This window comes from Rhinoderma darwinii, chromosome 2, assembly GCF_050947455.1.
Source record: "Rhinoderma darwinii isolate aRhiDar2 chromosome 2, aRhiDar2.hap1, whole genome shotgun sequence".
NCBI classification, from domain to species: Eukaryota; Metazoa; Chordata; class Amphibia; order Anura; family Rhinodermatidae; genus Rhinoderma; species Rhinoderma darwinii.
Genome location: NC_134688.1, coordinates 89872326 through 89893132, shown reverse-complemented (window position 1 = coordinate 89893132; position 20807 = coordinate 89872326). Strand labels below are relative to the sequence as shown.

The following is a 20807-nucleotide window of genomic DNA, read 5'->3' as shown; positions in this document are numbered from 1 at the left end:
TTTGCTGCCTCGGCATAATGCATTATGGTTCATTGAGACCATTTGAAAGGGATCTGGGTGATCTTTTTTCTAATACCATACTTATTAGTAAGCAATTGTATTCATATGAATAAATGCTATGTGGTTTTATTTTTTACGTTTATATTGTTTAAAGAGACAAAATGTACTTCAGAATAAAGTGAAATTATTTCTAGGTACATTTGTTCTGCGAGACGCGCAGTACATTAGAAACCCTGAAATTAAGTTCTGTTAAATTGCTTGATGCAATTTTGTCATTTCCAAGTCCACACTTGATTCTGCAGGCCCATTAGACAGCGAATGAGTCACCTCTCATGACATGGGAAGCAATCTCAGATTTAGAAACCCAAAACAAAATATGTTGCCAGTCCTAACAGATAGATTTGCTGCTGCAACTGCCTGCAGTAGGCATGATGATTTCATCTTCTCTTTCATTGTGGAAATATCTTTTCCAGCTTTTATGATACTTGGAAGGGACCAGTGATGAAGTTTCAGTTTATATATATACGACGTACACATTTGAATGCCGCCATTAGCCTCAGTATGCCTGAAGATGCCGGTTAACGGCGAAACATTTGGGGGGCCTTTTTAATTCTTAAATTCACAGTTCAACCTATTCAAGCAACATTGAATTTTGGGCAGCAGTGTACTTTTTATTACCTCTTGCTTAAAGAGTCATACTAGCATTCTCTGTATGCGACACACAGACCATTTATTAGCCCCCATAGGGCGATGAAAATCTTTGATAGTTGTTGTTTTAAATACACAATTCTTTGAGTTTATCTTTTTTGTAATTATACTAAATAAATAAATATATATATTCTAAAAATAGGCTGGAGTTATAGGGTGTTGGTTGCCTTCGGGCAAATGGTGACTTAAATGTTGTATATTCTAACCCTAACCACTTTACAGGGTCTAACCCTAACCACTTTACAGGGTCTAACCCTAACCACTTTATAGGGTGTAACCCTAACCACTTTATAGGGTCAAGCTATTTGTCTCTATAAAATCACCTAAATCCCTGTCACTAAAGGTGATTTTAGACAGCTCGAGCTCGATGCTGGCCGTGAAAACGTGCGCAGTTCGACAATACAGCACATCGATCAGCAATTGTTACCTCCATTTACATGGAGCAATTTTCGGTAATGTATGGGGTTGACCAATCATTAATATGATCTTTCGTCCCCATACATTTACATCATGTCGGCAAAACACCTCCCTATTTACACAGGGAAATAAGATACCAACTAGCGATAGTTTTTTGGTTCACATAAAAGATGCGATCAGCCGATGAACGAGCAAATGCTCGTTTGCTGGCTGATCGCTGCCCAGTTTACACAGGACAATTATTCGGAATGCCCATTCGCACGAACGCTCATTTAACCGATCATTGGCGTGTGTAAAAGGATATTAACTCAAGTTGCCCTTAAGGCAGCATGAACCTAGTGACAGATTCCCTTTAAATACTTACTCAGGGTCTTTCCGCTAGGTGTTCTACCCCAACAATAGAGTTTAAAGAGGCTCTGTCACCACATTATAGATGCCCTATCTCCTACATAATCTGATCGGCGCTGTAATGTAGATGAGAGCAGTAGTTTTTATTTTGAAAAGTAAAAAGTACGCTCAGTTGGTCATTAAGAAACTAATTAGCATAAATCTAAAATTGCTCATAACTTGCTCAAAAATGTTCGTTTTTTTAAAATAAAAACCACTGTTGTTATCTACATTACAGCGCCGATCAGATTATGTAGGAGATAGGGCACTTATAGTCTGGTGACAGAGCCTCTTTAATACTGCCGTTTGCTAAACTGCTGACTCACTAGGGCAACCTCTTTTTCTGGCATTTTTTATTATCCAGTTCTTTAGTAATACCAAACATGCCAGATTGCCATTTAGTCAAGTGAATGCATTTTAAATGGTATTTATATGTTCAAGCATATTTTATGTAACATTTCCATCTATGTAAAAGGTATAAAAAAAACAAAAAACATGTTACCAGTTTGAAATGTTACTGAAACAGCATTATCCAGCCCCAAGAATTTATTCATCACAAGCTAATATTATAACATTTATAACGGGAATAATGCAGCAAACTACTGGTAATCTACAAGCAGATATTTTAAAGGTGTTGTTCACATCAGCATCAGAGGCTCCATAGAAGATTCCGTCATTTGTGCTGGACAAAATGGACACCATGACAGAAATCCGATGGAACCCATTAAAGTTAGAACCGTCGGAATGCAAAGAGGCAAAATAAAAAAATTGTTCTTGCCTGGCCTAAGTCCTAAAAAGTAACAGATCAAATTTGTTGTCTGTAAAGATGCAATAATGACAAATATTGACAATGTAGCCTAAAAAAACCATAGTCCTAACATTGTAATGCACTGGTCTATAAGGAGTTGCAGCACAATACAGCAGCAGTGCTATCAGTTATAAATAATGTACAGTACTAGTCCTATTTATTTCAGTAATTCAAGTCAATAAGTGAAACTCCTATATTATATAGATGCATTACACACAGAGAGATAATTTCCAGCATTTTTTCTTTTCATGTTGATGATTATGGTAACAGTTAATGAAAACCCAAAATTTAGAGTCTCAGAAAAATAGAATATTTCATAAACCCAATTTCAAAAATAATTTTTGATACCGGAATGTTGGCCTACTGAAAAGTATGTCCAGTATATGCCCTCAATACTTGGTCGAGGCTCCTTTTGCATGAATTACTGCATCAATGCGGCGTGGCATGGGGGCGATCAGCCTGTGGCACTGCTGAGGTGGTATGGAAGCCCAGGTTGCTTTGATAGCGGCCTTCAGCTCGTCTGCATTGTTGGGTCTGGTGTCTCTCATCTTCCTCACACAGTGATCCTGTGGTTATTAAACCAGGTATTGGTACTTTTGGCAGTGTGGGCAGGTGCCAAGTCCTGCTGGAAAATGAAATCAGCATCTCCGTAAAGCTTGTCAGCAGAGGGAAGCAAGAAGTGCTCGAAAATTTCCTGCTAGACGGCTGCGTTGACTCTGGACTCACCTATAGTTTGCTTTCTATATCCCCCCCTATTTGCTACCAGTGGAGCATAAAAAAGGGAGATTCAATGATAACATAGACCCTTTCAATGAAATGGAAAAGTCCACTGATTCGCTGCATTGGAAGTTATCAACTACATGCAAATATGAAAGTGTGAATTAACCCTTTATTACCCAAATGCATATATATATATATATATATATATATGTGTGCACAAAAAAATACTATCCAGGCTGTTCTCTATAATGTACTTTTTCAACACCAACAAAAATAAAATTTCTGCATAATGTAAGTTGCTATGATACATGCATTAAATGGCAAGCAGTAATTGCTTCTCAGTTATACGGAAATTGACAAATGAATATTTAACAATTGTTTCTCCTGTTCTGAAATTCATAGTGTGCTTTAGTGTATTTTTCCCCAGTTAATTATGAAGAGCTGATGAAATTGTAATGTCGCCTATAACACCTGCAGTTTTACACAACCACCCACTCACAAATAAGACGGGATGGTGTCTGATGAACATACACTCCCACCCACAGATAGGCATCAAGTCTACGCGCTTCGGGAGCAATTCTCACATCACAGAAGCATGTCAGCTGTTACACATCTTCAGCTTAATGAGCCGTTCCAAGTCTAATGTATCTTATTCTCATCATTTAGATAAAATCCGGTTTAAACTATTTCTACTCACCTACTATGTAATGCTTGACTGCATCGCAACATTAAATTGCAATTCATATACATAATACTATTATTGCATGGTATATATATATTTATATAGTGACAATTGAGTTCATATAGACGTCGGTTCTACCCACCTTAGGGCATGGCCAGACGTGGCAGAGTTTTTCCACTGCAAATGTTGGTGCAGATCTGGGGCATTTACGCAACGAATCTGCACCAACATTTGCATATTTGTCAGGTAATTCAGACGTTGCAGAAAAGACAGCGGACTTGCCACAGATTTCAGTTTTTGCATTGCAAAGGCTGAAATCCGCAGTTTCCGCTTCTTCTCCGCAACAGTCAGTGCGTGCTGCGGAGGGAAAATTCCGCACCGCAGCCTATGGTTCGCAGCGGCGTTTTCCGCAACATCTGAACTAACTTGCCTAAAAATGTATTGAAACAACTGTAAAAAACAGCCGCTGGAGAATTCCACTGCGGACTGTCCGCAGCGGAATTCCACAGCAATTCCGCCACGTCTGGCCGTGCCCTTAGGCACCAGCAGCAATATATCCAGAAGCAAAGGATGGCACGGTGCTGTGCTGCATGCAGCAGATTATTTATTTCGCTAAGCTAAGTGGCGAAGTCGTGCACTCTGTATGCCATTGCACTGAGAATCGATTTTGTAGGAATTCACTTTAAATAGAACAGAAGAAATAAAATGGAGGCACACAATGATTCTCACATTTAGTATCTGAAAATATTCCCCCTTATGTCAAAATAGTAAGATGGCAGAGATTAATTAAACAATATTAGTATATGTATACTAATACACATAAAAATGATTTCTACATCTGAAATTATCTTATTAACATAAAGTATATGGGGTCGGAGCTCCGTTCATCTTATATGGAGCTCCGAATCCCCTGTGTTCCTTGTCATGCCTGCATAGATGAAAGTGCTTGGTGAAGACATATATATACTGACTCCACTGAGTTTATTACTATCTTATGGCGGGAAGTAGGCTATTCGAACAAAGGAACAAAGGGGATTCAAGTGCTCGGTATGGGATGAATGCCGTTCTGACGCCTATGATTTATACTAAGAAAATGATTTACATGTAGAAATAATTTGTGGATATATGAGTATAATGATAAAGCGAATCTGCAACCATATATTGCTGCCCTGTTTAAGCACTCCCCCCCACCAGTGATTGATAAGAGGTTTAGGGGGAGCACTCCCTACATAAATACAGTGAACTGTATTCTTTGTAGCTGCCATGAGCCAAATGGCCAGTGGCGTAACTACCGCAGTATCAGCCATAGCGGCTGCTACGGGGCCCGCAGCTTGAGGGGGCCCATGCTGCTAGCCGACACCCCCACCCCATATGCCCAGTGGTGCCGCTAGCAGCCTCTAACATTTATAGGCCGGACGACACAGGCCCCCTCATGAGGGGGCCCCGGTGTTAACGACAGCCACCACCTCTTGCAGTAAGGGTATGTGCACACACACTAATTACGTCCGTAATTGACGGACGTATTTCGGCCGCAAGTCCCGGACCGAACACAGTGCAGGGAGCCGGGCTCCTAGCATCATACTTATGTACGATGCTAGGAGTCCCTGCCTCGCTGCAGGACAACTGTCCCGTACTGTAATCATGTTTTCAGTACGGGACAGTAGTTCCACGGAGAGACAGGGACTCCTAGCATCGTACATAAGTATGATGCTAGGAGCCCGGCTCCCTGCACTGTGTTCGGTCCGGGACTTGCGGCCGAAATACGTCCGTCAAATACGCATGTAATTAGTGTGTGTGCACATACCCTCATTGTACCTGCGTCTAAAGCACGCAGGTACAAATAGATGCATTAGCGCTGAATGGCCAGGCATGTTCTGTGCCCGACCATTCAGCACCTTACAATGACGCTGATTAGCGGGGCAAAATGACTTGCGCCGCCAATCAGCTCCTTTCCTCGACGCTAACGGCGCGATTACGTCATCGCGCCGCTTCCGTGCTTGAAAGGCGCTAATTGACGTGGCAAGTCATTCTGCTCTGCCAATCAGCGCCTTTGAAGACGCGTCGTTCATCTCCAGCAGACCTGCTCAGAAGAAAGCAGGTCTGCATTGCCACCGAATGGCGCGGAAACTGGATCATTTGAGTATGTATAGTTTTTGTTTTTTTCTAATAAAACTGTGAGTGGCATTATCTAAAGTGGGGGGGGGGCACTGTATACAGGGGCATCTATATGTGGGGATGTGGGACACTATATACACTGGGGTCTATATGTGGGGATGTGGGCCACTATATACAGGGGGGGTCTATATGTGGGGATGTGGGGCACTATCTACAGGGGGTTCTATATGTGGGGATGTGGGGCACTGTCTACAGGGGAGTCTATATGTAGGGATATGGGGCACTATATACAGGGGGAACTATATGTGGGACGCTATATACAGTGGTGGGCTATTTGTAGAGCACTATCTATAGGGAAGCTATTTGTAGGGCACTATCTATAGGGGTGGGCTATATTTGGGACACTGTATACAGGGGTGGGTTACCTTTGGGGCACTAGCTACATGGGGGCTATATGTAGGGCACGGTCTACAGGGGTGGGCTATATGTGGGACACTATATACAGGGGGAGCTATATGTGAGGTACTATCTACAGAGGCGGGCTATATGTGGAGCACTATCTATATGGGGAGCTATTTGTAGGGTAGTATATACAGGTGTGGGCTATATGTGAGGCACTATCTACAGAGGTGGGCTATATGTGGAGCACTATGTATCGGGGAAGCTATATGTAGGGCAGCACGGTGGCTCAGTGGTTAGCACTATTGCCTTGTAGTTCTGGAGTCCATAGGTGGGCACTATCTACAGAGGGCTGTATGTGGGGCACTGTCTACTGGGGCTTCTATGTAGGGCACTATCTACAGAGGCTCTATGGGGCTCACTATCTACAGGGGGCTATGGGGGTACTATCTACAGGGGGCACGGTGTGTGCGTGTTGGACACAGTGTATGGTGCTATTATAATCAGGGACCCAGTGTATGGCACTATTATAGTTAGAGGCGCAGTGTATGGTACTATTATAATCAGGGACACAGTGTATGGTGCTTTTATAAACAGAGGTGCAGTGTATGGTGCTTTATTATATTTAGAAGTGTTGAGAATTTTAACTTCGTTTATAGGTGCAGAAATGTTTTAACAGTGAGAAGCTGAAGACATCTGAGAGGAAAACTGCAGAAATGGGTCGTGGTTGGAAGAAATCCATCATAGAGGCATGGACCGGAGGGAGAAGAAAAGGACTAGAATGTGAGACGTCACCAGTGAGTCACTTAATGTAAATGTTTAGTCTGCATCTAATCAGCAGTGTAGTCGCTGTATGATCTGCAGTGAGATGATGGGTGGTATGATTTTTTTTTGTGAAACAGCATCTCCCAGCATATCCTTACTATTGTTCGGGCCATGCTGGGATCTGTAGTTTTACGCCGTACAAACCTATATGTCAGGGGTTGCACTAAATTGAGCTGTGTTTGTTCTAGGGATATGTATATGTACTGAGCTTTGTTCTGGCTCTGTATATATGTACTGAGCTTGGTTCTGGGGATGTATATAAGTACTGAGCTTTGTTCTGGTGCTGTATTTATGTACTGAGCTTGTTTTTAGGGATCTATTTATGTGCTGATCTTTCTTCTGGTATTGAATATATGTACTTACTTGGTTCTAGTGCTATATTTATGTACTGAGCTTGGTTCTGGGGATGTACATATGTACTGAGCTTGGTTTTTGTGCTGTATTTATGTACTGAGCTTGGTTCCAGGGCTATATTTATGTACTGATCTTTCTTCTGGTATTGTATATATGTACTGAGCTTGGTTCTAGTGCTGTATTTATGTACTGAGATTGGTTCTGGTATTGTATATATGTACTAAGCTTTGTTCTGGTGCTGTATATATGTAATGAGCTTGGTTCTAGTGCTGTATTTATGTACTGAGATTGGTTCTGGTATTGTATATATGTACTGAGCTTGGATCTGGGGATGTATATATGTATGAGCTTGGTTCTGGTGCTGTATTTATGTACTGGGATTTGTTCTGGTGCTGTATATATGTCAGAGCTTGGTTCTAGTGCTGTATTTATGTACTGAGCTTGGTTGTGGTACTGTATATATGTACTGAGCTCGGTTCTGGTGCTGTATTTAAGTACTGAGCTTGGTTCTGGCACTGTATATATGTACTGAGCTTCGTTCTTGTGCTTTATTTATGTACTGATCTTGGTTCTGGGGCTGTATTTATGTACTGATCTTTCCTCTGGTATTGTATATATGTACTGAACTTGGTTCTAGTGCTATATTTATGTACCGAGGTTGGTTCTGGTGCTGTATATATGTACTGAGCTTGGTTCTAGTGCTGTATTTATGTACTCAGGTTGGTTCTGGTATTGTATATATGTACTGAGCTTGGTTCTGGGGATGTATATATGTATGAGCTTGGTTCTGGTGCTGTATTTATGTACTGAGCTTGGTTCTGGTGCTGTATTTATGAACTGAGGTTTGTTCTAGTATTGTATATATGTACTGAGCTTGGTTCTAGGGATGTATATATATATATATGAGCTTGGTTCTAGTGCTGTATTTATGTACTGAGCTCGGTTCTGGTGCTATATTTATGTACTGAGCTCGGTTCTGGGGATGTATATATGTATTGAGCTTGGTTCTGTAGCCGTATATGTCAGAGCTTGGTTCTGGAGATGTAATTATATAGGATATATTTATAGTAACTAAATTGTAGGGCAGATGGAATTGTTCTCAATTCATTGTATATTTCATGGGAACCTGTCTGGTAGTTTTAACCCCTTGAACCGCCACCATGCAGTAATACATGATTTGACAATATTTCCAAATGTATGCTATTTTTAGATGCAGCAAAATCTTTAAAATACACTTTTAAAACGGTGCACACTATATGCTAATTACTCATTAAAGGGTCATGGGACGGTGCCGCTATCCTGAAGAGTCACATAGTCCTGCCTCCTAACCCAACTTTCCATGTTTAGTTGACATCCCCCTGGCCGATACAACTTTCTCGGATGCACGATTGCCTTGTGACACTATACACAAGGGCGGGCTGTGTGGCACTATACACAAGGGGGAGCTCTGTGGCACTATACACAAGGGGGAGCTGTCTTTTTTTGTTTGACTGAGGACGTGGCTGTCTTGGCGACACATATGGCGTAGAACATCTGGACAGAGGGAATGTATATGTGAGGATAATTTTCCTAGACCGTAGGCCAGCAATTAATAATGTTGTACTTTCTGATCTAGTGGGAAACTCTCAGGTCTGACTGTGCTCAGCCGGCTATGTAATTAGTTTTTTTTTATATCTAAACAGACCACAAGTGGTTAGGGCAAGGAGCTTACCTCCTCTGTTCTTTGACTAATATGGGGTCCCCTCAGGGCTAAGCCCACTGTTATTCTCTCTATGTACAGCAGATTGTACAGCAAATTTTGTTGGCAATAGAATCCTCAGATATGCGGGTGGTGTGACTGTGATAGGTCTAATAGTAGGAAATGATGTATCGTCATATCAAACTGAGATAGGTCTGTCAGAAAAGTGGTGCAAAAATAACAGCGGAAAACAAATGATCTTAGAAGTTAATGACGCAGTTTGGCATTTCCCATGATTTTTTCTTAGACAGACAGTTATGGGTTCTTTTAGGAAGGTGCAGCAACATTTATATTTTTTAAGAACTCCAAAGAGAAACAGTATTACGAGTCAGAGTATGATGAGCTTTAACCGAGCAGCAATAAAAAGTGTTCTGACTTTTATGGAATTACTGTTTGGCTTGGTTCTATTAGGATATGTTCACACGCTGTGTTTTCAGGCATATTTCGAGGCGTAAACGCCTCAAAATACACCTGAAACATGCTAGCTAAATGCCTACAAACATCTGCCCATTGAATTCAATGGAAAAAAACGGCGTTCCGTTCAGATGGAGCGTTTTTTACACCGCTGTTTTAAAAAAATGGCGCATAAAAAAACACCCCTAAAAAGAAGGAGCACATCACTTCTTGTGTCAATGGAGAAACAGCTCCAAAAAACACCTCCAAAAACATTTTCAGCTTCAAAATCGGCTGAAAATCAGAGGCTGTTTTCTCTGAAAACAGCTCCTTATTTTACAGCCGTTTTTCGTTTAGCTTTTGCACATAGCCTAACAATGATGACAGAGAAGCGAAAACGGAGTAGAGTAGTTGGAAAAGCAGCATGAGTGGTACAAGTGTACAAGCAGAAAAGCACATTAGTGGCAGAGACGTATTAGGCTAATTTGCACATTTTGGTGCACGCCTGTTTTGCATTAAAATGTGCAACTTTTTTCAATTTTACGCCGCTCTTGCCACTTTTCTTAAAAGTGGGTATGGCTTAGCGGGAGAGGTGTGACCAGGCAGATTTACTATAATTTAAGGCAGAAATGGGAGGAAATTATAGCAGAAATTTACGCCAGTTTATAGTAGCTTAAGATGCGCCAAGGGGCATGTTTTTAATATATTTGTCGCATTTTACTTTAGTGTTTTTTTCTCTTAGTAAATTCATCCCAGTAACTTAAAGAATAAAGATCATCCTTCTAATGGTCTATTTATGTTACTACCATCTGAAAGGAGATTTCATCTCATAAAACACGCACAACAAGGTTCAGTAATACTTTCTATCTCACTGCTGTACAATTTTTGGATTGTAATATATGAATTCTTCTTATGATTGTCTATTGTTCCTGTTATGCGCATGCTTTTCCTTTCCATTGTCAATTATTGCAAAATGATGTCACTTTGTTTAACATATGGCCATCCATTTCTGTTCTATTCTCCATACTATGCTGCCCTTTAACAGCGTATGTTGACAGATGTGCTTTAAAGCACTATTCCAGTCAATGACCTTAAAAGCAAGTAGTAGATGCAAGACAGCGGCATTTTAATGAAATGAAAGGATCGCAACTAGAAAAGATGATGGAGAATTCTGCATGACCGATCAGGCTTCATACACCACTATAATTGCAGTCTTTGATTCCTGTTACTATTCTATTCTATTTTCTGTTTTGTTAGGGCTACAAATGCTAAGCATGCAATGTTATTAAATAAGAAATAGCATATCCAGTGATGGCCAATAGCCAAACTATTGTGTTTAGAGGGGTAATATACAGGTATCACAACAGCAGCATTGCATTATCCCTTTGCTGCAGCAGTGATACCACCTGCGTGGTCCTAGTGAATGTGATGCATGACACGGAGATGCCCAAGCTACTCTGTGTTGGGTTGCCCACTTTAGATACATTGCTAGTCAAAATGTGAGCCGTTCCATAGTTTTGCAGACCTTTCTATATCTATACAGAAAAACTATGGATTAAATTTTTTTATATATATAGTTTGACTGCTTCATCTTGCATTACCTGAAACGGGACCATCAGTTTGAAATATATTTGAAACCTATTATGGTCTAATACTCGTTTAGCAGTCTGTAGAAGGAAAGCAGATCCAGATATTACAAAAGCATTTTTTGGTCGTAATTGGTCAAATTATCAGTGAATTATCTGAGTTTGTGGTCATCTTTATTTAAGGGCAAAGGCATGGGGATGATTTGATAAAACATGGCACCGATCACTTTACTAATAAATGTGATCGATAATTTTATTTTTTGTAAGATACGTCAATGGAAATCTTCCTGTTGTGCCTGTGAATCATGTTTGTTAATTGGCTCATTCTGACATCACAATTATATAGAGAAAAGTGGTACTACGTAGTCAGATGTCTCCTGCTGGGAGTTCTTCCTCCTATGCAAACCTCTTGCAAAGAAAGGGGAAATTTAGGCCCCCTGCACATGTAGCAGATTTGTTGCATATTTAAAAAAATCTCATCCACATGCTGCTGGACATTTTCCACACAGAAATAAGAGCTTGTTGCATATTTTCAAATCCGCAGCAAAATCAGCAACAAACGCCTGTTGATTTTGCTGCAGAAATGCTGCAGAAAATGCACAAGAAATCCGCTATGTGTATAGGGGGTCTTTAATTACCCCCACACGTATTTTTTGTGGATTTTTCTCAGCAAATCCGCAGCATTTTGCAGCGTTTCTGCAGCAACATCCGCACGTGTGGATTTCACTCTTTCTGCATTGAAAAGGATAAAATCCACAGTGGAAATTCGCAGCATGCTCTGATTTCGGTGCGGAAAATGTCCAGCAGCACGTGGATGAGATTTTTTAAATTTCATCCACTTGCCTGCAACAGTCTTACACTGGATGGAAAATTTGCAACAAATCTGATATGTGTGCCTTAACGCAGAGGCGTAGCTAGGTTCTCCAGCACCCGGGGCAAAGATTTAGTTTGGTGCCCCCAACCTCTTTCCCGACATCTCCTTCCCCCTCGCTGTGTTTGTTTTCTCTACCAATCGACGTGTCAATTCTTTTCCACATTTCTTTTTATGTAACGTGAGCATAAAAACATTTGTACATTTTACAAGCAATATGGTTCTGTACACAACACCAGAACCAAACCCAGTACATATATACAGCCCCAGAACCAAGCTCAGTACATATATACAGCACAAATACAGCTCAATTTAGTGCAACCCCTGCCGTATAGGTTTGTACGGCGAAAACTACAGCTCCCAGCATGGCCCGAACAATGGTAAGGATATGCTGGGAGATGCTGTTTCACAAAAAATAAATCCTATCATAATCATACCACAAATCATCTCGCTGCACATCATACAGTGATAACATTACTGATTAGAGGCAGAATGAACATTTACATTAAGTGACTCACGGGTGACGTCTCAGATTCTAGTTCTTTTTCTCCATCTGGTCCAGATTTCTATGGTGGCTACTCCCGGTCACAGACCATTTCCGCAGTTTGCCGCTCAGATGTCTTCAGCTTCTCACTTTTCCAACATTTCTGCACCTATAAATAAAGATAAAGTTCATTATACCACACTACGCCCCTAAATATAATAGCGCCATACACTGCACCTCTAAATATAATACCACCATTGTAATGACGGGGGTAGAGAAACGGACAAGTGAGCCCTAATCTACCCGCCACTCTGTCCCTGCCTACTTGCAACGATCCGCCCTAGGCGACGGGGTACAACTTGGCGGCGGTCCCTACGCTCAGTAAGTGCACGAGACAAACAGACAAGTGAACACAAAGCAAAGGGAAAGGGGCAGTTGCCCACGGCAACACCGTGAGCAACAAGAATGGTGAACGAGCCGAGTCAAAACCAGGAGTGCACGAGGTACCAAACGCAGAGCAGGAGAGTAGTCAGTAAGTAGTCAGTAAGCCAGGGTCAGTATGGAGAAGGATCAAATAGTCAGAAGCTGTAGCTGGGCCAGGAAACCACACGAGAAGAATCACAAGCAAAGGAGGAACAGGAAAGGCAAGTATAAATAGACAGAGGGCGGGAGCTAGCTCCGTCTGGCCAGGCTGCGATAGGCTCTCCCACTCCTAAGCCTGCCATCCTGAGTGGTGGCAGATGGAGTCAGTCTCAGAGACACAGACTCAGGTGCAGACTGATTACCTATGGGAATATACACAGAAGTTGTGCCTGGCAGATCCTTTACAACCATACACCGTGACCCCACACACACTGTGCACCCTGTAGATAGTGCCTGCCATAGAGCCCCCTGTAGATAGTGCCCCCATATAGCCCACCCCTGTATATAGTGTCCCACAAATTACTCCCCCTATAGTGCTCTACAGATAGCCCACCCCTGTATATAGCCCCCTGTAGATATAGCCCAGCCCTGTATATAGTGCTCCACATATAGCCCAACCCTGTATATAGCCCCCTGTAGATATAGCCCACCCCTGTATATAGTGCTCTACAGATAGCCCACCCCTGTATATAGCCCCCTGTAGATGTAGCCCACCCCTGTATATAGTGCTCTACAGAAATCCCACCCCTGTATATAGCCCCTGTAGATATAGCCCAGCCCTGTATATAGTGCTCCACGTATAGCCCAACCCTGTATATAGCCCCCTGTAGATATAGCCCACCCCTGTATATAGTGCTCCACGTATAGCCCAACCCTGTATATAGCCCCCTGTAGATATAGCCCACCCCTGTATATAGTGATCTACAGATTAGGGATGTCACGATACCAGAATTTGGACTTTGATACCGATACTTCGTTTAGTATTGCGATTTCGATACCAATTTCGATACTTTGCCAACAGTAATAAAAAAAAAAGTTCTTCCGTTTTCTGATGTGAGGCGCGAGGTGTGATGAATTTTGAATGTGCCTCACATTAATAGTAATTAATCCCATCATGTTTCTCAGTCATAATGGGTTAATGTGTGAGGTACACGATGGGGTTAATTACTATTAATGTGGGGAACATGGACGTTAAATTCATCGCACCTCACGCCTCACATTAATAAGTGATAAAAAGCAGTGCTTATTTCATTTTTTTATAGCGTACACATCATATATGATGCAAAAAAATTGTTGTGCGCGCCATTACTGAATGTGTGAATATTTTATGTATTGAGACTTATTTTAATGTTTATTGTAAAAAAGGTGTATGTGTATTTTTGTTTTATTTAACAATTCTTTGTTTTTACTTTATTTTTAAATTTTAATGTACTGACATATATCAGATATGTGCCAGTACATTAGCCTGTGGACGGATAGTACACAGGCAGTTGTTAGGACATACCTCAGTATGCCATAACAACAGGAAATATGGTAAGACAGTCCTGGGGTCCGTCAATAGACCCTGGTCTGTCTGCCCATATATGGTATGTCCCTCGATCGCATCACAGGAATTCCCTGTGATGCGATCCATGGGCATCCCCCTTCTCATTTTCTCCTGAATGCTGCAGTCAGCTTTGATGGCAGCATTCAGGGGAATAGCGGCGGAGATGAGAGGTTTCCCTGATCTCCGCCGTTATAGAGCGGGGCTGCAGCTGTGTAATACAGTCATTGCTCCGCTCCTGGCAGGAAGTGCGCGGTCAGCATGAGGGGATGCGGCCGGCGCTGCTCTAAAGAGCGGCGGTTCAGGCACTGACGACAGAACATGGGGGTGTTTTGTAGTGCGCCCGCCATGTTCTGTCTTCAGTGCCGCAGATCATTAGTGCAGCGCTGGTCTCATCACATCATGCTGACCCCGCATATGTCAGGACTCAGGAGGGGGGCACTGGCTGAATTACACAGCCGCAGCCTCGCTCTCATACATTCATGTATTACTATACTGAGCTGTGCGGCTGCGCAGCTAAGTATCGAAATACAGGAAATAGCGGTATCGAACCGTTTGGGGATGAACAGTATCGAAGTTTCGATGCACCGTGCATCCCTACTACAGATAGCCCACCCCTGTATATAGCCCCCTGTAGATATAGCCCAGCCCTGTATATAGTGCTCCACGTATAGCCCAACCCTGTATATAGCCCCCCCTGTATATAGTGCTCCACAGATAGCCAACCCCTGTATATAGCCCCCCTGTAGATATAGCCCACCCCTGTATATAGCCCCCCTGTAGATATAGCCTACCCCTGTATATAGTGCTCTACAGATAGCCCAACCCTGTATGTAGCCCCCCTGTAGATATAGCCCACCCCTGTATATAATGCTCCACATATAGTCCACCCCTGTATATAGTGCTCCACATATAGTCCACCCCTGTATATAGTGTTTCACAGATAGCCCACCCCTGTATATAGTCCCCCTGTAGATATAGCCCACCCCTGTATATAGTCCCCCTGTAGCTATAGCCCACCCCTGTATATAGTATCCCACAAATAGCTCCCCCTATAGTGCTCCACAGAAAGTCCACCCCTGTATATAGCCCCCCTGTACATATAGTCCACCCCTGTATATAGTGCTCCACTAGATAGCCCACCCCACAGGGGTGGACTATATCTACAGGGGGACTATATCTACAGGGGGACTATATCTACAGGGGGACTATATACAGGGGTGGGCTATCTACAGGGGGACTATATCTACAGGGGGACTAAATCTACAGGGGGACTAAATCTACAGGGGTGGACTATATCTACAGAGGTGGGCTATATCTACATGGTTGGGCTATATCTACAGGGGTGGGCTATATCTACAGGGGTGGGCTATATCTACAGGGGGACTATATCTACACGGGGACTATATCTACAGGGGGACTATATCTACAGGGGGACTATATGTACAGGGGGACTATATCTACAGTGGTGGGCTATATCTACAGGGGTGGGCTCTATACAGGGGTGGGCTATATACAGGGGTGGACTATATCTACAGGTGGACTATATCTACAGGGGTGGGCTATATCTACAGGGGTGGGCTATATCTACAGGGGGACTATATACAGGGGTGGGCTATATCTACAGGGGGCTATATACAGGGTGGGCTATATCTACAGGGGGACTATATACTATATAGCCCCCCCTGTATCTATATCCCACCCCTGTATATGGTGCTCCATAGATAGCCCACCCCAGTATATAGCCCCCAGTGTAGATAGAAAAACCCCTGTAGATAAAGCCCCCCGCGTGTAGATAAAGCCCCCCCCCCCCGTAGATTAAGTCCCCCCGTGTAGACAAAGTCCCCCCTCCGTAGATAAAGCCCCCCCCCCCCCCCGTGTAGACAAACACTTTTATTACAATTTAAAAGAAAAAAAACTATTCAAATTCACATTAATCCCACTCCCACGCCGTCCGGTAGCCATGGAGACCTGCTCTCTTCTGCGCAGGTCTCCTGGGGGTTGAACGCAGCGTCTATGAAAGGCGCTGATTGGCTGGGCAGGATGACTTTCCCTGTCACTCAGAGCCTTTCATCGACGGAAGCTTCACTGGTACAAAAGGTACCAGTCGCTTCACTCGTGGAAAGAAGCTGAATGGCCGGGGATGGAACGTGCCCGGTCATTCATTGCTTCTAATTGTACCTGTGTCCTATAGACACAGGTACAATTATAGTGCAGGAGGAGGTGGCGCTGGCGCCCCCCTCTAAGTTGCGCCCGGGGCACATGCGCCACCTGCCCCCCCCCCCTAGCTACGCCCCTGCTTAACGGGGGCCTTAACACGAGTGTTCACAAACAGGTCACTCACAATGAAAGGTAGCAGTGCTAAGGGAGCAGGGAATAGGTGAGTGTTTATTGTGGATGCTACTGAGGGGGCATTGTGGCTGGCACTGAAAGGACAATGTAAGTGACACTAAGAGGGCACACTGTGTGTTTTATAGGGGCAATGTATGGCTTGCAGTGCCTTGCACTGTATGTAGGGAACACCGGGACTGGCACTGCATGGTAGACATTGTGATACACACCTTAACTGGTTGTTTCGAACACAAAATGTTTTTTTGTTATTTAATCAGTGATTGACCTGAAGCTCCCACTCCCTCTTCAAAAAGAGATTCTGCAGCAATCGAGGTTGGTATTATAAGGAATAAAGTCCCCATTTACTAAAAATTAGGAGTATTAAAAGTCACCTTGGATTTCCTCTTGCCTTTATATGGTCACAAAACTCCTTGATAACTTCTACTACAGTATTCTGATAATTGACTGTAGAGGTATATTATCCCATATATATTGTGTTCTACTATATGACACATTTTGTTCCGTCCTATACTCCATATATTCTCTGTTGGATTCCTTTAAGAAAAGCTTACAGTGATATTTCCACCAAAGGCATTGATGACAAATTGATAAGATGCAACAGAAACTGCATCAGAGCTGAATTTTCTTAAATGCCGTCATCTACATATCGTATGATTGAGAGTTGCGCTAACATAGGAATGCTGCTGTGGCTTCTTCATTCTAGGTATTAATGGGAGTCCATATCACACCCCCACAATTACATATGGATGACCTATCCTATCAATATGTAACTAATACCCGTGGTGGGACCTTAAATAAAGGGCTCAAAATAAATTATTGACTTAGGATGGAAATAGATTTCAACATCAACGTCAAATATTTCTTGAGATCAGAATCTAAGATCCATCAGTGTTTAGTATTCAGAAGATCTTTTTCCGTAAGCGAGCAGATTATTGATATGAGCAAACTTGACCTGCATTTCTAACAATCTAGAGACCAGAGGTGAGACTATAATGAGACAACTGGAGGACGCGGGCTTGGGCAGCAGAATTTTGAGACGATTGTAATGTTCATGCTGCAGTAACTGCATGTCCACTTTGAAACATGATTTAGCCATTTAGATATAATTTACATTAAACATTGAGAAACTGTATAAATATGTTACATTATTCATCTGATCATAAGTTATACCATGTATAACAGCCCAGAGCTTCATGCATAAATCTGCTGTTTGCTATTGGAACATCTTTGCTGAGCTCCAGTAGTGCAATCCTCTGTGCCATTCGGCATCCTGGGTGAGCCAGAATGGAATGCTGGGAGATTTCAGCTCTGAAGCTTTCAGAAATTATCAACACAGCTCAGCGACATATAATAGGCTATGACTGGTGATAGGCAAAGTATTTTAATATTTAGTTGTAATATTTTAATATTTAGTAGTTAAAACAGGTTAGGCAAAATATTTGCAAAGTTGGTCAAAATTTGATGCTGGTGATCTTTCCATAAGATTGTATTCAAAGGGGAATCTATACTGACTGCTTTGATCGATCCCTTTTTGTTGATATGAATGTGATCTCAGGGTATCCCACTTCTGGGACCCTAGTGATCAGTTGAGGGAACCCAATATAAAGTGTTCAAATCTAGTCTGGTTTGCAAAAACTTTTTCCAATTGCCCCATTAGGGAATTCTAAAGTATCTAAAATAAGAAGGGGGTATCCTCAGCATCCTCACCGAACAGCCGTAGTGGAGAGCTGCTTTAAAGAGGGTTTCCCGCTCTGGAATGGTGCTGCAGGGGAGCGTTAACATTACACAGTTCCCAATGAAATCAATGTGCTGTCTGAGCAATGCAGGGATATGTCAGGCCCTCCAGAGTGCGAGCCGCACATTACAGCTATTCTCCACTATATCACCTAAGAATTCCCTGATAAGGCATTTAAAAAAAAAAATATTTAAACCATAAAAAGTAATTCCCAGTCCACAAGAAAAAAAGTGAAACAGACAGGAAACACAAATAGGAGGATTTGTTAGTGGGGGCATTATTGTTGAAACATCTAGAAATAACATAACTTTGGATATTAGGATATTGTGGCCAATATTGAGCATTTTGCTCCACATGACACAGTTCTTGTGTTCAGGGGCTAATGGTGCCAGGAAACAAACATATTGACTGCCTCGTAATCATGCACGCTGCAATAAGTTCAGCTGGTCTACCAATGTGGGGAACAATGAAGCAAAGCGATGCAAACCCTGACAAAAGGGGTACAAGAACAAAAGCAGTAACTTTACATTCAGGAGCTGAATCTGAAATTGAGGCCTGTTACTGCAATTGCCTTCCCCAAGTATCTCTACCTAAAATTGAAAATGCCATTTTATATGGAATTTCTATCGATTTTTCCGTATAACTGTTATATATGTGATATTAGTATAATATTTGGAAGCAGACCTTAAACTAAATCTTCAGCTTTTAACACCCTGTCAATTTTAGGTCCAAAATCCTGTGTTGATTAATTTGCTAACATATCTTTATAGTAGACAAAACATTGTTTTTCTGATGCAGAGCAACCACTAGGGGGAGCTCTACTGCATACTGTTATACATTGAACTCAATAATAAAAAAGTATGCAGTAAGTGCCTAAGCTCCCTCTAGTGGTGGCTTAAGACAGCCAGAATGTTATAACTGACCTTTGTCTTTACAAGAGGTTTTGAGCCCTCTATCAGAAAAATAGAGCTTCAACCGCTATGAAGATACTGTATATTAAGAAATTAATCAGCACAGATTTTCAGACATATTCAGAAAAATAAAAAAAGAATGATGTTCTATGGTGGGCATTCATTTTTTTCCCCTCAAATCCATGTCGTAACAAGGAGTGGAGTACGGCTCCACAGTATGTATAGATGTTAACAGCAATCTGTAAAGCTCTCCAACCTGGCCTCCTCTTTTTCAAGAACCCAAAGAATACAGAGACAAGTATCTTATTCAGTGGTCTCCAGGGTTGGATCAAATGTGAAGTTCACTTTAATCCCTTGATATTGTCATTGTAGTTCATGTCTTATCTGTATATTACCCTCTCATTTACATTGGACACTGCCTAACTAAATGTTGTATTTTTGAAGGAGATTTTTGAGCCTATTACTTTTATTATCCCTATGACGAATGCAAGTTATATCCGGAATAAGTCGCAGCTATGTATTTAACATTCACCATTAATTCCATCTAGCTTAATCCTGATAATTATTTATGACTGTCAACTATATAATTGTATATAAAGGATATGTGAACTTTTTCAAACTTTTTTTAGTTTTTAGGATGCATCTAAAATAAACAGGCTCAATGCATAAAAAGTAGCAACTTTGCAAGTACATTTTGATTTAAAAAAATGTCCTACCATATGGTACATGTCCTATGCAGACCGCTGTGTCTTTATAAAAATGTCACATTTAAATCCATCCTATAAATTATTGCTTCATATAATTCCTATCACCTTTTCACGTCACTGTTGAGGTATTTTAGCCCACTGTCCTTTGTACAACTGATTTGATAGTGGTACATTTTTATATATGAACTGTTGATTTCAGGTACAGCCAAATCATTTAACATTTAGGTCAACCGTGTTCTTCAATATTTAATGTCATACTTCATAAATAGCAAGGATGTGGATACTGACCCCTTGTGGTGGGTTGAGGAATTTTACAAACATTGTTTCCTTGCATTTGGCCTTCATTAAGAATATCTCTGAAATTATTGGTGGTAACGATAAACAATTGCTTTACAAATAAGGCCTCATGAACACGAACGTGCTTTTGCGGCCACAATTCCCCCGAAAATCCACGGGAGAATTGCGGCCCCATTCATTCCTATGGGGCCATGCACACGACCGTGGTTTTCACGGTCCGTGCATGGCCCAGGCTCCCGCACCGCAGAAAGAACGGGCATGTCTTATTACAGCCGTGTTCTGTGGTCCGGGCTCATTGAAAATAATGTCCGGGGCCATGTGCATGGCCCGCGATTTGTGGGCGGCTTGCGGC

General features: G+C 42.0%; 1 protein-coding gene across 4 annotated transcripts in view; it reads left to right on the top strand.

Annotated features, from left to right (window-relative positions):
• The window catches only part of PPP1R1A (protein phosphatase 1 regulatory inhibitor subunit 1A), a 212021-nt gene that overhangs the window by 170116 nt on the left and 21098 nt on the right, over positions 1-20807 (top strand). The window lies entirely within an intron of this gene.